Source organism: Diabrotica virgifera, chromosome 6 (assembly GCF_917563875.1).
Source record: "Diabrotica virgifera virgifera chromosome 6, PGI_DIABVI_V3a".
In the NCBI taxonomy this organism is placed as follows: domain Eukaryota; kingdom Metazoa; phylum Arthropoda; class Insecta; order Coleoptera; family Chrysomelidae; genus Diabrotica; species Diabrotica virgifera.
Window position 1 is genome coordinate 143,296,447 of NC_065448.1, and position 17,470 is coordinate 143,313,916.

The following is a 17,470-nucleotide window of genomic DNA, read 5'->3' on the forward strand; positions in this document are numbered from 1 at the left end:
TCAGGAATTAACAAAAATCGAGTATAAGACGATCTATAAAATTGTTAAATTAGGAACTGTTACATATCATTCCTTAAAACGAAAGCGACGAAATAAAAAATTGGGTAGGGTTGACACCGCTGCAAAGGACGTTTATCAATGTTTATAAGACAGTTTATAACTTATTAGTTTATTACACAGAAAATAGGTAGATATTCCATATTGTGAGGAAATTCCAATCTGAAAAAATTTATAATTCGATTTATTTGCAAATTGCTGTTCAAAAATATCCCCTTAAACAAATCTGAAGGGCGTCGAGCTAATTTTTGTGCAGAATTTGTTTAAACTTTAAAACATCACCTTTTTTGCTCCAAAATATAATTTTTTTAATTTTTTGGTCATTCTAAACAAGACAGGTACCTTGTCATTTTTCTCAAAAGTTGATAGTTTTCGAGTTATACGCGATCTGAAAAATGCCAATATACGCATTTTAGAGGCTTAAAAAACTCATATTTAAATTATTATTTTTGAAGTTGTCAAGAGCTTAAATTGAACACATTCATTTTCAAGATTCTGAATAGTAATCGGGTCTAACTTCAATTTAGACCGTTGTTCTTTAAATGATAATTATGCGTGTCCATCCGATTTTATGCGGTATACTATTTAAAAAAACATTTTTTTTTAGATTTTGTAGGCCATTCTAAACACAAAATATTTCTTTTCATTGTTCTGAGAAGTTCATAAGAGATTTCTGAAATGGTATACGGCATAAAAATTGGATAGACGTGCATAATTAACAATTAAAAAACAACGGTCTAAATTAATTAAAGATTTATCTTCAGAATCTTGAAAATGAATGTTTAAAATTCAATTTAAGCATACGATAACCTCAAAAACTATAACTTACATATGAATTTTCAAGCCTCGAAAATGCGTATTTTTGCATTTTTCGGATTTTAAATCTCTTACAACTCGAAAACTATTAACATCTTAAAAAATTACAAGAAACCTTTTTTGTTTAGAATGACCCACAAAATAAACAAAAAAATGTTTTTCAACAAAGCAAAATAAGAGATTTTTGAAATAGTATACGGCATAAAAATCGGATGGACGCGCATAATTAACAATTAAAACGACGGTCTAAATCGAAGTTAGACCCAATTGCTGTTCAGAATCTTCAAAATGAATATTTAAACTTCAATTTAAGCTCTTGACAACCTCAAAGATAATAATTTTAATGTGAGTTTTAAGCCTCCAAATTGCGTATTTTCGCATTTTTCAGATATTAAATCGCCTATAACTCGAAAACTATTAACTTTTGAGAAGAATGACAAAGTACCTTTCTTATTTAGAGTCACCCAAAAACATAAAAAAATATTTTTTGGAGCACAAAAGGTGATATTTTGAATTTGTTTAAAAAATTGTTTAAACAATTTCTGCCCAAAAATTGAGAGATTTTCCTGAATATAATTATGCAAAAATTATATGATTTTTCTTGAAATATGCGTGTGATGAACCGATCCTTTTTCTTAATTTCCACGCCAATGGTCGGCAATGGCATCAAAGAATCTCAAAAGCCGACACTTGGCAAACTGACTTTGGAAAAAGAATACAGTACAACTCCACAGGGCTGTAAAATTAGTAATATTTACTTTGTGATAAGATGGGTCGGACACATGGTTGGACATCCTACCTTCAAGAATATTTATTACACCGCGCCAGTGGGGCCGTTAAAAATATTAGTAGTTGGTTAATTCACACAATGATAAAAATTAAAACCCAACGTAATTAGACCACAAAATTACGACGACACTGATGTATTCCCTGGTTTGCCCAGCTGAAAGGGTTTTTGAAATGTATACCTGTACCACCAACCCTTGTCACTCAACGCTCATCATAAATAACCTTATGTATTTGTTCAAGGATCGTAAACACAAAATTTTGAGAGGAATTTCTCTATTTCAAATTGCGTTTACTGTAGTTCACGTTTTTTCGTTTCACGTTTTCACGTTTCATATTTTTCTGTTACAGTTTTTTATTTCACTCAGAATGTCGCTTTACTCGCTTCGACCTAGTCGTAAGATTTCTCCATAAGAAAGACGATTTGAGGAAGTTTTTCACAGATGCACCAGACATTACGAATTTATTTTTGAAGGTGGTAGCCATTTGCGGTATTTTTGGCTCTTGCAGAAGATATGAATTGTGCGACTTACGCTTACTTACATCAAAAAAGAAAAAGGAAGCGTGTTGCTTATTACGTTGGCATGCAACAATTATGGCAAACAATGAATTAAGGGTTGTCACTCCCGAAGGAATTAAAAAAAAGGCTCTTTTAAAAGTTAGAACGGACAAACTAACAACACTTTATTTAATAAAATTACAACTGATCGAAAAATGAATTTTATATGTATTTATATATAATTAATTGATTAGGTATGAAATGTGAAAATGTTGAAACTGCTGATCGGCTGGGTTACTGGACTGCAATATCGCTGATATCCGGGGTTATTTTACCGTAATTAGTGGCATGACAATTATTAGTCTAGGCGCCAGAGGGGCCACCGTGTCCTTTTCAATTCTGATGGACAAACTCAACGGTTTCTTATGGATTTTTGGCTGCTGATTACTAATTTCGAGGGTGGATTTCGATCCGAGTGGTCAAAAAATTGTTATAAACAATTCATTTGTTTATAAATTGTTTATAAGGCTGTGGCTCATAAACTACAAGAAATTAAATAAATGTTTCAAATAAAATTTATTACTTAATAAAAAACAAAGAAGAAAACGTTTACTAAACTTAAATCCAACAATTAGAACTCAAGATACTGTAAAATTAGTGCACAATGCAAATTTCAAATTGCAAAATAAGTATTTTTCGAAGCTTTATCGATCGTAACTCGGCTTTTACGCATGAAAATGATAAACCGGGAGATATTAACAGAAGTTCAACCACGATTTTCTAAGTCCTGCCCTTTGCAATACTGGAAGGTTAGAGAAGGTACTTACAATTTGTGGAAAAATCCACGGGTTTCCTGTGACATTTTCCTGTGAAAGTTAGATTTTCCATGAAAAAAAAAATTGGGAGTTGCGATGAATTTTTAAGTCCTGCCATATCCATAGAATAACAGGACACTATCTATTTTATGAAGAAAATTTTTTGGGCAGGACGGTTGCAAAAGGACTAAGGGAGTATACAGATATACAAACATGTAATGAAAATAATGAAATTTTCATAATTTTCTAAGTCCTGCCAACTTAATAAATTAATCATATTTATTTCAGAATGACCAAAAAAAATGTTGGCATGACGTCATCTAATGTTTAACTGCACTTGTTTCTTGGAAAATTCTGTATAAAATTTTCACTCTGGTTCCGTGATTTTCTAAGTCATAAAATAAATTTTGTTATAAAATAAATAATTTCAGTAGACATTATTTAAAATGGCAGGATGTTTAGTTACACCTTTTTTTTCAATATATAGTTAAAAAATTTGTAAGAAAATTCGTGGAAAATTACACGATTTTCTAAGTCATGCCATTTTGCACATATCTCAAGAAGGTTAATATAAATCTATTTTCAAAGAGGCAGGATGGTTATATAGTTATTTCGTATAAAAAAATTAAATTGTGTGTCTGTAAAATTATTTCAGGGTGTTATACAAACATATTCATATCACCACAATTTTCTGAGTCACACCATGTCGAGTATGCTTAAAAAACACTAATCTAAAACCGTTTGCAACTTGGCAGGATAACCGCAAAGATGAATAATACAAAAAATTAATTTGTATATCATTAAAACAATCGTATCCTATTAAATATTATTTTCCTGAATAATGTCTCGGAATTTTAACACACTTTTCAAATCTAATAGCAAACTGTAACATCTTTATTGTAAGTGATTAGACCATATTTTTATCTAAGTAAACGCAATAAAAGTAAATAAATAATTTTTACAATTTATTGGTTATAGTAGGGAATTTACCTACCCATTATATTATACAGGGTATCCAGAAGCTCTCATAACAAACGAAAACCGGAGATTCCTCAGATAATTTTAAGAAAATTTAACTCAATTCACCTAGTTCAAAAATGCTTCCGTGGAAAGCTAAAGCTCCTTTTAGATGGCGTCTTGTAATTCATCATCGTCATAATTCAACCCGGATCTTTCCAATGCTGGATATAGGTCTCCCTCAGTCTTCTCCATGCATTTATGTCCTGTGCTGTCTGCATCAAGTTTCTGTCGATCTGTTTGATGACATCAGACCATTTGGTTGGCGAAAGACCTCTACTTCGATATGCTTCGTCTAGAAGAAGCATATCGAAGTCTTGTAATTAGTTTCTTTAAAATAGCTGCAGAACGCTTTTATTTGGAAAAACGAAAACTGGTACACTTATTTATCTTCCAGAGGTCAATTGTCAAATGTCAATTATCAATTGTCAATTTTTATTACCAGTCATAGGGGTCCGTTTTGGGTACGGAAACGGATATTTTATCGAATAACTTTTCTGTCTAACTTTTAAGCATTTCGGACACTGGATTATTAAATTCTGGGATAGTTTTGTACTAAAAGGTACTTTTGCTTTAACTCAGAAGAATACGCAGTGTTCTAGAAAAATCGATTTGAAATTTTTTTTGTTTTTTGGTTTTTTGAGTTTAAAAGAATTTAGAAAAATTCTATTTAGGAGAACAAAAACTGCTACGTTTATTTCTCTTCCAGAGATGAATCGATTTTATCAATTGTGAATTTCTAGTACTGGTCATAGGCATCCGTCTTGGGTAGATCAACGGATATTTTATCTCATAACTTATTGGTCTTTAAATTTTTAGGCATTTTTGAGAGTAGAGTATTAAATTATGAGGTATTCTAGTACTAAAACTTACTCTTGCTTTAAGTCGGCAGATAAACCGTTTTTTTTATTTTTTTAAAATTTTTTTCAAATTCAAATAAAAGGTCTACAATATAAAAATGGGTGGAAATTGCATTTTAGTGCATAACATGCCTCCAAAAGTGCATAAACCTGTCAAAATCAGTGTATTAAGGGCAAAATTTTGTTATTTGGGAGGTTTATGGAGTTACGAATACGCAAGCAGAACCGACCTCCGAATCATCTAGTGCCCAGAGTTGCTGCTAAGGCACGTCATCTGAAGTTTCGTGGGATATCGGCAATAAATTAAGGAACACAGATTATTCGAGGGTTTTTGGGATGGCCGAACACGAATATGACATTACAACCGACCCTCGGAGCACCTGGTGCCCAGGGTGACTGACCTCGAATTTAGAGAGTTTTTGGAGGTCGATTCTGATGGCGTATTCATGTTCAGCAACCACAAAACTCCTCGAGTAATCTACTTGCATCACTTTAGTGTCTGAAAGCCTCGAAATTTAAAAATATGGCGTGTATATTGGTCACCCCGAGCACTAGGTAAAGATCTGTTTTAATGTGACATTCTTGTTCAGAAACCCCAAAAACCACTTGAGTAATCTGTCTGTATCAATTTACTGCCGAAATTAATATATAAATATGGTACAGAAAATGCTTAACAAATAAAAAGGTACCATAAAATATCATTTTATTATAATACTAAAATACAGGGTATCCCATTTAAGAAAACTCAAAAAATACTCATTCCGAGTTTCAACCAACCCCGTATACTAAAATTAAACATTTTGGTATACTATTAATAACTGACAATAGTAGACTATATTAAAAATCGTTTAAACATAAATTAATAGAAGTTTGGATATCAAATCACTAACAATATGTATAGGGTGTGAATGTTCCTACAAAATTAACAAAAAAACGTAATTATATTTGAAACTACCTCGTACAATATTTCAAAACACTATATTTTATTAGAGAGAACATAGAGTAGAATCCAAAAATGTAAAAATACACAGGGTATTCCATTTAAAAAAACTTTGCCACACTAATGCCCCAACCTGTACACAAAATAACCATAAAACCATCCTGCCCCTTTGTAAATATACTAATATTAAGATTCTCGAAACATGTGCAAAATGGCATGACTCAGAAAATCATTGACTTTTTCACGAATTTTCTTACAAATCTAGGACTCCTGCCGTCTTACAAGAACCGTTTAACCTTCCTGCCGAGTACCGAAAAGGTATTGATTGTATTTGACTATTATAACTTTTTAAAGGCAGGACTAAGAAAATCACGAAATCAGGGTGAAAATTTTCCGCAAAATTTTCCAAGGGACAAGTGTACTTAAACATTAGGAGACGTCATGCCCATATTTTTTTTGATCATTTTGAAATAAATATGTTTAGTTTATTTAGTTGGCAGGACCTAGAAAATCATGAAAATTTCATTATTTTCCTTACATGTTTGTATACATATATACTCCGATACCCCGTTTGCAACCCTCCTGCCCAAAAAATTTTCTTCATAAAGTCGATAGTATCCTGTCTATCTACGGATATGGCAGGACTTAGAAATTCATCGCAAAACCCTATTTTTATTTTTTGGGAAAATCTAATTTTTACAGGAAAATGTCACAGGAAATTTGTGGATGTTTCCACAGATTGTAAGTACATCGTCTACCCTTCCAGTATTGCAAAAGGCAGGACTTAGAAAATCGTGGCTGAACTTCTGTATAATATCTCCCAGTCTATGAGTCTTATAAGGTCTTATTTTAAAGCTTAATTAATAGGCTTCCAAACAAAATTTGTTAAATTATTTTATCTTCATTTTTTTTAAGTTATACCGTTTTGAAGTTATAATTTTCTTAAAAAAATTGTACATTAATTTGTTTCTAAGGGTTTCAAGCAAATTTGAGCTATAAACATTTATACTTTAATTAACAATAATGACAAAACAACTTAAAAGGAATACGTTGAGCTTACGAAAATGTCCGTAAGTTTATTTTTGGCCAAGATATCGATATTTTAATAGCGCTATGAGGCGCAAGATCGGCTCACAGTCAAGTAAGTATTTTTCGACGCTTTATTGATCGTAACTCGGCTTCTACGCATGCAAATGAGCTTATAAGATATCCATATAAAAATGGATCGAGTTCTTTTGCAGCATCATCATTGCATATGAAACGAGCATTTATGATGTGGCGGCATACACACAACTGACGGGCCTTGATGATGCTGCAAAAGAACTAGATCCACTTTATATGGATATCGTATATATAGATAATTAGACTCTGAAGCCCCAAAAAGTTTTAGTTTTACTGCCTACAAGAACAGACTTAGTACCACCATGTAACTGTAAAAATTGCTCTAAGAACTTATGCAGATGTAAAAAAAGCTGAGATTACCTGTATGCAGATGCATGAAATTTTTTTTTTTGTAAAAATAATATTAATAAATAATATCAACTTACTTTTTAGTTATACTTCTAAAATATTAGTTGTGAATGTTTTTTTTTGTCATTTAGTAAAAAAAATAGAAGACAAAGTAAATAGAATGAAAGATGATACGAGGTACAGTATCGCCGGTCCGGAATAAGATTGACGTAACTGCAAAAATCCAAATTTCTCAGGAGAGCAAAAAAATGATTATTAAATATTTAAAATAGAGATTAAATGAGGGGCAATCGTCCAGGAGCATAGGTATGACGTTTATTGTTACAATGATGACTTTTATTTTTATGCCAAATCGTTGGAATTTCATTATCTTAATTTAATCCCCCCATTTCAACCCTTTTTACAGTTGTGTCATTCTCCATTTAAAATTTTTTAAATATTTAAAATAGTGATTACATAGAGAGTAACCGGCTCGTTTATTCTTACAATGATGGCTTTAAGTTTCATCCCCATTGGTTCGAATTTCATTATTTCTTTCAACCCCATCTACAGTTGCGTTATTCTTGATCTGGAAATTTTTCGCGAAAAATTTTTTTTTAAATATTTTTATGCCCTTTATTCTTACAGTGAGGGCTCTTATTTTTATCCCTGTTGGTCCGAATTTCATTATTTTAATTTAGCCCCCCCCCCCATTTTCAACCCTATTTACAGTTGCGTCATTCTTAATCTAAAACAAGGTCTAAAACGGTGCGTATTTCAATAACGACGCAACTACCCTGTGGTGGCTCAGCACACAGTTACAGTTCTGTCGCTTTTATATCATCTGTATACAGTATTTTAGAAGTTAGTTACGCAATAAACAGGAATTAGCAAAATTTGCAGTTACGTCATTCTTATTTCGAACCGGCGGTATGATGATTTAATTATAAGAATTATATGATATAATTTTATTAGGATCTTCAAAAATGAAAAATGAAAATATACATACGCGGTGAGCCTATCTTGCGCCTCATAGCGCGCCATTTAAATATCGATATCTTGGCCAAAAATAAATTTAGGGACATTTTCGTAAGATCAAATTGTTCCTTTTGAGTTCTTCTATCATTACTGTTAATTAAAGTATACATGTTTATAGCTCAAATTTCCGTGAAACCCTTATAAACAAATTAATGTACAATTTTTTTAAGAAAATTATAAATTTAAACGGGTATAACTTTAAAACAAATGAATATACGGTAATTTAACAAACTTTGTTTGGAAGCCTATTAAATAAGCTTTAAAATAAGACCTACTAAGGCTCATTTGCATGTGTAGAAGCTGAGTTACAATCGATAAAACTTCGAAAAATGCTTAAGTTCTAATTGTTGGATTTAAGTTTAGTAAACGTTTTTTCTTCGTTTTTATTCAGGAACAAACTTTACTTGAAACATATTTTTTGTCTCTTTTAGTCTATGAGCCAGAGCCTTATAAATAAATTATAAACAATTAAATTGTTTATAACAATTTTTTGACCACTCGGATCGAAATCCACCCTCGAAATTCGTAATCAGCAGCCAAAAATTCACAAGAAACCGTTGAGTTTGTCCATCAGAATTGAAAAGGACACGGTGACCTCTATTTGGCGCCTAGACTAAATAGATCAAATCCAACTACAAGTAGAATGGAAATCGGTAGCTATGGCGAATGGTTACATTTAAGAAAATATTACCACTAAGAAGAATGTTTCAAACATTATTGAGAGTGACATTAATGAAAGTACAACCTCATTGGCTTCCGAGAATATCGGTAGTATTAACTTGAAGATCATTTCCTCTGATTTAAAAAACGGAAGTATAAATATTTCAAACAATAAGTACCAATCTGTATTTTTCACATTCATTTAAAAGATTATTTTTTCAAATATTTGAATAAGGCTTTTGAAACATTTGTTGGTAATATTTTATTCATATGTATTTTATTTATTTGACTTTACAAGGTATGTACTCCTGTCAGGTCAGATCAATGGGCCGTAATAGTCGTGACGTCAAATCAATGTTGGCTACTCTGAAAAAGGTTTCCAAACAAAATAAACAGCTGTCAGGCATACGTGGTTTTTGTGGCAAAGTTTTATTTTCGTTTTTATAAATGATATACAGTAGGAAAAATAAAAGAATACCCATGAACGAACATATAAAACACGCTGTATTTTCCTGTCACCGTGTCGTACTAGAAATTGGCCAGCGCCACTACATGTAATAATTATTATTACATGAACTTGCGCTGGACAATTTTCTTTGTGACACGGTGCCAGGAAAATACAGCGTGTTTTATATGTTTGTTCATAGGTATTCTTTCATTTTTCCAACTGTATTGGTTGTACGTTATTTAATTTTTACAAAATGGTAATTTGTTGGGTACCCGATTGTCACTGACTGCTCATGCCTCATAGAGAAGAACTTGCTAGTCTTCTAAGTTTCCGAAAGAGAATCATGTTCAAAAACAATGTGTCATTTCATATTGTTAAGTACTAAAATATTAGGTATATAAAATATCTGTAAAACAGTTCAAAATTTCATTAATTTTAATTAACTATTTTTTGCCATTATTCCCAATAATCAAACGCAGATGATTTTTAAAACAAAATAAAATTGGAAATGATTACACAAACCGCGTGTATAATCAATTGGCAGATCTTTGTTTTGTTTGGAAACCTATTGACGTTTTGACGTCACACTATCACAGTCCATATTTAAGACTGTTGATGTTGCCATGGTAACTTTAAAACACGCGCATTTTTGAAAGTTAAATTTAAACACGCTGAGGTGTACTTTAAATAAGCAAAATGGGGTACCATTAAAAAAAATTAAATATAAAGAAATCATCAACTACAAGTACAAAATAAAAACACCTTAAGAAAGATTGGACGATATAAAGAAAGTTATAGATAGAAACATGCACTTAAATAGCGGCAGACATTATAAAAGTATTCCCTTTATTATTTATAAGTAAAGCTCACATGACAAAACGGAAGTCAAGAGTTGCCAACTGACAAATGGAGTGTGGTATAGAATATAGAACCATGGAAATTTTATATGTCTGTGATTAAAATAGCCATTGTTTTTGAATGCGGGACAAGATAAAAATAGCAGATAAGTGAAACAACAATCAGGATATTTAGTTGATAAAAACTGGGCATTAACTAGTTTTAAAAGAAAATAGTAAAGCAAGACACAAAGTTAATACGTTGACGGACAGTGCTTCAAATGTATAAGCAAGTGTTGTGACACTATATGAATTTTGCAAAGTAGAATAGGGAAATTGCTGAATTTGTTTTAGAGCTTATAGTTTATGGAAACAAAATGTTTTATAACAATTTTCGTGTCAGATTTCATATACATTTGTAGATGTAATGTGACCAAAATCTACCGATTTTTTGTCACAACTCATTGTTTTAAAAATGTCGTCTATAGACGTTGTGGTCACATTACATCAATGGAAATTAGACGTCTATAGACGTTCTGTCCGTCAACGTGTTTAGAAAGGAATGTCAATAAAAATTGGAATAAAATAATTGTTTAAATAGAACGTTATAATATTATACAGTGATCAGCGCTCTAATAACGCAAAAGATGGAAAACATAATACATTGCGCAACAAAAAGAGATGAAACTAGTGGAGGTGGAAATTATCGTTATAAGCGTATAAATCATTAACATTACATTGCACAGTTTCCCTCCTTTAGACGTCTGTGACAGGAGTATTTTAGAAAATTATATTGTCACAGTGACAGTTGTCATACTCCTCTGATACGTCTAAAGGTGAGAAACTATGTAATGTAATGTTAATTTATACGTTTATAACGATAATTTCTACCTCCACTAGTTTCATCTCTTTTTGTTTTACAAAGTATGTATTGTTTTCCATCTTTTGCGTTATTTTGCCGGTTATTAGCGCGCTCATCACTGTATTCGCGATGTGTGTATCCCAAATATCTCATGTTATTGTCAATTGAAATTGTCAAATTGACGTATATTTCATACCTACTGTCATTGAAAAAAAAATTATATGTTGCTCCACAATATTGATATGATATGCAATTATTATATAAAATTAAATTTAATTAATTGTATTTTGATTGCAGTCCAGCTTTTATAACTAATTTTATTTACTACATACAATTGTTTACCTTTTAATAACATAACCTCAGTCTTAATTTTTCTTCTTATAAGTTTTTTGGGTTGTGACCTTGACAATTATCCAGCAACCAGGACTAATGCAATTGGCCAATACAATTAAAAATGCGAAAAATTTGCTGAGCTACCAAACCAGGTGTCGCTTTTCCGAACTTTCACGGTGTTTATGACGTTATAACGTTACAACTTTCTAAAACCTTGAATACGCGTGTTTCAGATTTTTCTACCTTTAACTTAAACAATCTCATAAAATGTAGACTAAATATATGGCATCAGTAATGTTTTTTGTTTGCCATGGCGAAAAAACGGTATAGTATGTAGAATGCTGTAGTAAATGAATTGAATAGATAAATTATTACTGTAGAGTGTAAAACACGTTTGTTCTAATTGCGTAAAACTATAGTTCTTTTCGTTTAATTCACAGGATGTAACCCATTTGTGCACCCCATAACAATTTTATGAGGGTTTTGTTACCTTAAATCACCACAAATATTTGTGTATGTTTCAATACAATTTTTATTGTGGTAGTTGTAGTTTTGTTGTGGTATTTTTAAAACTTTTTTGCCTCTTATTATTTTTCGATAAGGCAGTGTTTATCAAGATATTTGGAACATTTTTAAAATCCACCAAATAATTTTAAATGGTTACGTAAAATTATAGAGAAGAAGTAATAATATAAAAATAATATTATACAAGGTGTAACAAAAAGGCAGGTCATAAATTAAACCACATATTCTGGGACCAAAAATAGTTCGATTGAACCTAACTTACCTTTACAAATGAGCACATAAAAAAAGTTAAAGCCCTTTGATGTTTTCAAGTAAAAATTGATTTTGTCCAATATATCTAGAACTGTTAGAGAAAACGGTGTATTGAAAATGGACATAATATTATGGGATTCTTAGGGCAGGAACATCTTAAAAAAATACAAGTGAAATTTTTGCACAAAAATTTTATGGGGATTTTGTTCCCTTAGACCCCCCCCCCAAATATTTGTGTTCAACCCAATTAAATTGTGATTGTGATACCATTAGTTAAACACAAATTGTTGTTAAAACTTTTTTGCCTCGTAGTACTTTTTCGATAAGTCAGTTTTTAGAGATATTTTGATATTGTAAAATCCAACAAGTATTTTGAAATGGTAAAGTAAGATTATAGATTCATATTTTCATAATAATATTACAAGTCTCTATTCACTTTACCACTTAAAAATATGTGTAGAATTTAAAAAATGGACTTATCGAAAAAGTAATAAGAGCCAAAAAATTTTAAAAATATTGTGTAACTAATGGTACCACAATAATAATTTAATCGGAACGTACACAAATATATGGGGGGGGGGGGGGAGCGGCGTGAACAAAACCCCATAATTTTTTTTTAGATTTACCTGCCATAATACTGCCACATCTCCATTTTTAATAATAGTTTTCAATATATGTACCTTGGAAAAAATCGATTTTCATTCCCTAACTTCAAAGGGCTGTAACTTTTTTTATGTGCATATTTGTACTAAGGTAAGTTAGGTTCATTCAAACTATTTTTGGTCCCAGAATATGCGATTTAATTTATAACCTGCCTTTTTGTTACGCCTGTATATTTAACATTTCGCATATAAAAAATAATATGTTAACTTTTTTTCAGATTCAAATTAATTTATGGTACTAAAAACTTTGTGCAGGGATTTAAACGTATTGACCGTATGTAATAAAACTATAAAGTGGCACGTGCACATTAAGGACATCATAAATCCTTGCAGTAAAAAGAAAAATTACTCACTTTGGGTGTAAAAATAAATGACAAATGACTGTGTACTCTACAGCTACACTTTGCGGACGACCGAGTTGTAATAAACACCAAAAGGAGTTTACAGAATAAAATATGTAAGGAAATACATATGGACGGGTAAATATTTTTGATAGCGTTTCACTTTAAAAGTGAAGTGCGATATAAATGGCCGTTTTTATTTATAAAGAATATCGTATTGATTTTGTTGACTTATCTATATACCTAGTATATAAAAGAAAGTCGTGTTAGTTAAACCATTTATAACTCACCGACAACTGGACAGATTTTTATAGTTTTTGTGTTTTTGGATTTTTGTCTACGTCGGGAATAGGATCATAAGTCATAAGTATTAAAATAAGATGAAAAAATGATTAAAAAGCATTCTGATTTCCTGAGTATCCGTTTCGAAAACCTATGACACTTCCGGGGTCCGGAGTTAACACTACCTGTCTGATTGTTCCAAATCGGTAAACAAATCAAAACGGTGCAGTACGAAATTTTTAGGAAGAAATTGTTTTTAACAATTTTTTAATAAATCCAAAACATCACCTTTTTTGCTCCCGAAAATATGTTTTTAGCATTTTTGTGTCATCTTAAACAAAAAAGATTTTTGGTTATTTTTCTCAAAACTTGATAGATTTCAAGTTTTAAGCGATTTATAAACTGAAAAATGCGAAAATAAGCATTTTCGAAGCTTGAAAATTAATGTGTACATTATTATTTTTGAGGTGGTTAAGTGCCTAAATTGAAGTTTAAACATTCAATTTCAAGATTCTAATGAGTTATCGGGGTTTATTTCAATTTCGACCATTTGTTTTTATTGGCGTATTTAATTAGCACGTTGGCAATAATTAATTGAATAAATAAATAAATCATTAAGAAAAAAATATGTTAATAATAAACTATAATATCATTTATACAATCGGTCCAACTACTTAATTTTGATATTAATTTAATTCCATTGTTACCCAGCGACATCCATCGAACACTGAATAAATGGTTTTTACCCAATCACCGAAGTTAAGCATTGGATATTGCTTATACATTTTAAGTCGAGCACGGTTTTGCTTGGATGGATGACCGCTTGGGAACAACCCATGTTGTTGAACTATTTTTTTTATTGGTACCCTGTTTGCTTATTTAAAGTACCGTCAGCGTGTTTAAATTCAACTTTTAAAAACGCGCGTGTTTTAAAGTTACCATGGCAATATCAACAGTTTTAAATACTTATCTGACCTGACAGGAGTATGTACCTTGTAACATCAATAAATAAAATATGGATAAAATATTACTAACAAATGTTTCAAAAGCTTTATTTAAATATTTGAAAATCTTGGTTTTTTAAATGAATGTAAAAGTACAGTTGGTATTGTTTGAAATATTTGTAGTTCCGTTTTTTAATTGACCACATTATTCTTGCTAATTTCCTTCATGAATGCATGCACTTCCACAAATATTTTAAAATCGACCCCTTAGGTTTATTATCAACATACTCCTCAACATCCTATAATACATGAGTTTAAATTGTACGAATAAAAAAAGCTGTTTTTTAAAAGATGCTCTATTTTGAGCACTTCAGCTGCGCCGTTGTGCTCGCAAAATCGCGCGTGTTTTAAAGACCTCAATATTCACTTATACGTGCTTTAATATACAATTTTTAAATTTTTGGTAATATTTAAATATATGTAGTTATTAGAGAGTCATGTATTATAAAAACCGTAACTACTCTAATTACGAGCCCCTTCCCATTTCAGTTGGTCCACCTTTGGAATTTGCAGTTTATGACGATTACCATAAACAGGTGATAATCAACACATTTTATAAGTTCCCATATTAATTATTACTGAATTTTTTACTAATATTTATTGAAAACATTACCCTAATGGTTTTTTTATTTATTTCAAAAAATAATAAAAAAAATCGCTATATCGTGGCTTTTGATTCAATTACATCAACATACATTGATTTTTTCATTATTATCTTAAATTCAGAGCAAAACAATTGTCAATTAATGTCCAATATATTTTTTGGCATTATAAAGCCTATTGCTGTTTGTCGGGATAAAGTCATCGATGGGAATGAGTGAAGGTAAAGTTATGGATGAGGACATTTGTTCAGTCATCAATAGGTTTTTTAATTCTCGAAAATCAATTCGAAAATCGCGAATATGTTTCAATTGTCATAATGTAGTGCAAGAAATATAGTTAGGAGATACAAAACCTTAGGTTTTGTCATCACAAAACCTATAAATGTAGGAAAAACTAAAAAAAGCGAAGCAGATAGAAGGGGATTAAGACGCATTATAGTGAAAAACCGAAACTTATCTAGATATAAGTAATTTTTGGAGTAAACTGGTTGGAACACACGTTTCTAGATCGAAATGTCACTGAGAGGTCCATAAATTAAGATTTTCTACTTACAAAGTGATTGATAAAGTTTTGAATTTGAAAATTTTAATTTTGTCTCAGACTAACTAAAATCCAGTCTTAACATTATAACACAAGAAAAATAAGTAAAAATGGTCAAAAGAGCTTTGATGTTGGACAAATTCACTAATAGACCGGGCCCTGGAAGCATTTGAGTATGCAAAACCTGAGGACCGGCAACTATGTTCGGATTCTTTTATCTGAGACCTTTAACAATGAAAAACTGATTTTTGGCCGAAGGTGCGATGATGTCTTGTTACCCCCTCCCCCCCTATGTTAACGGCAGATCAAAAGTGATTTTTCGCAAAACAAAACATTTTTTGTATTTCTTTGGGCCATTCTAAGCAAAAAGTTTTTTGTCTTACAAGTTTTTTCGTAAAATGCATAGTTTTTGAGATAAACGTGGTTAAACTTTAAAAAAATCGAAAAATTGCAATTTTTTAACTCGAATAACTTTTGATTAAAAAATAAAATAGCAATTCTGCTTGCAGCATTTGAAAGCTCAAGTCAAATTATACCCTGTTGGATTATTTGTATTCCTCAAAATTTAATTTTTAAACGCTTTTATTTAGTTCAATCGTTTGCGTCAAATTTTTAGACGTTAATTTGACTGCCTATTCTTCAATGCAAATGAATGAAATTTTGCAGACATACGCAGTCGTGGGAACAATACACGAATAGTCAACCAAAAAAATTTTTTTACCTTTATGAATTGTTTAAATAAAAAAAAAGGTTTTAAAGGAAAATGCTTAAATTGTCTTATTTTTACAATGTAGAAACTTGAAACTTTTACAGATTGTAGGTAATTATATGAACTATACATAATTTCACTTTTTACATTAATTGTTTACGTTATGCTTTATTATATAAATTTATCCAGTTTCTGTCTGATTTTTATCCAGTTTTCAGCGAAAAAAAATTATGGCACCACGGAGAGACGAATGCTGCCCTTAGTATTTTCGTGGGCTTCGACTGTCTATAAAACGCAAGGTTTGACTGTTGACTACGCTGTCGTGAACTTGGTCCAAAAGTGTTTGCGTAAGGACAGGTTTAAAAGCCTGCATTGAGCCTGCAAAGCTTACGTTTCATTGAGCCGATTGCGAGCATTAAGGTACGTATTCATACAAGGGTGAACCCCGCTCGGTGTAGCTGCTCAAATGGATACAACATGCGCTCCCCTACATATAAACCGGTTGAATCGAAGAGGGTGAGCGCCGAGCGGCGATCACCGACGTATCCACTATGTGGAGCTGCTACACCGAGCGAGGTTTACCCTTGTATGCATACGAACCTTTAGACGGCTTGGGCATCGAAGAACTGCATTGCGAGAAATTAACAGGGTCTACACCGTGCAATAGTAGAGCATTACAAAAAAGATGGAAAGACTGCGAAAACTGTAACAGGTGTAAATAATGATTTTGATTTAAGAAATGTATGAAGAAATTACAGAAAATGTACAATGTATGTATCAAAAGTTGAAATAAATGCAAAAAATGTATCTGTCATATACTTACATCCTTTTTTCTAAACATGACGATATCGTTTATTGCTTGAAAAATGTAAGACTAAAAGGTAAAAAATAAAAAAAATTGAAAAAAATTTTTTTTAAAGAAACTCTTTAAAAAAAATCAAACTCGAAGGATTATTCGAAAAAAAAAGTTCGTTAAAAAATGAAAAAATCTTAACACATTCGTTAAACAAAAGCGTGGGGCGGGTCTTCATCGAATAAACGGTTTGAGGATAGCCCCCACGCTTTTCTTTAACGAATGTGTTCGATTTTTTCATTTTTTTAACAAACATTTTTCGAATAATCCTTGGAGTTTGATT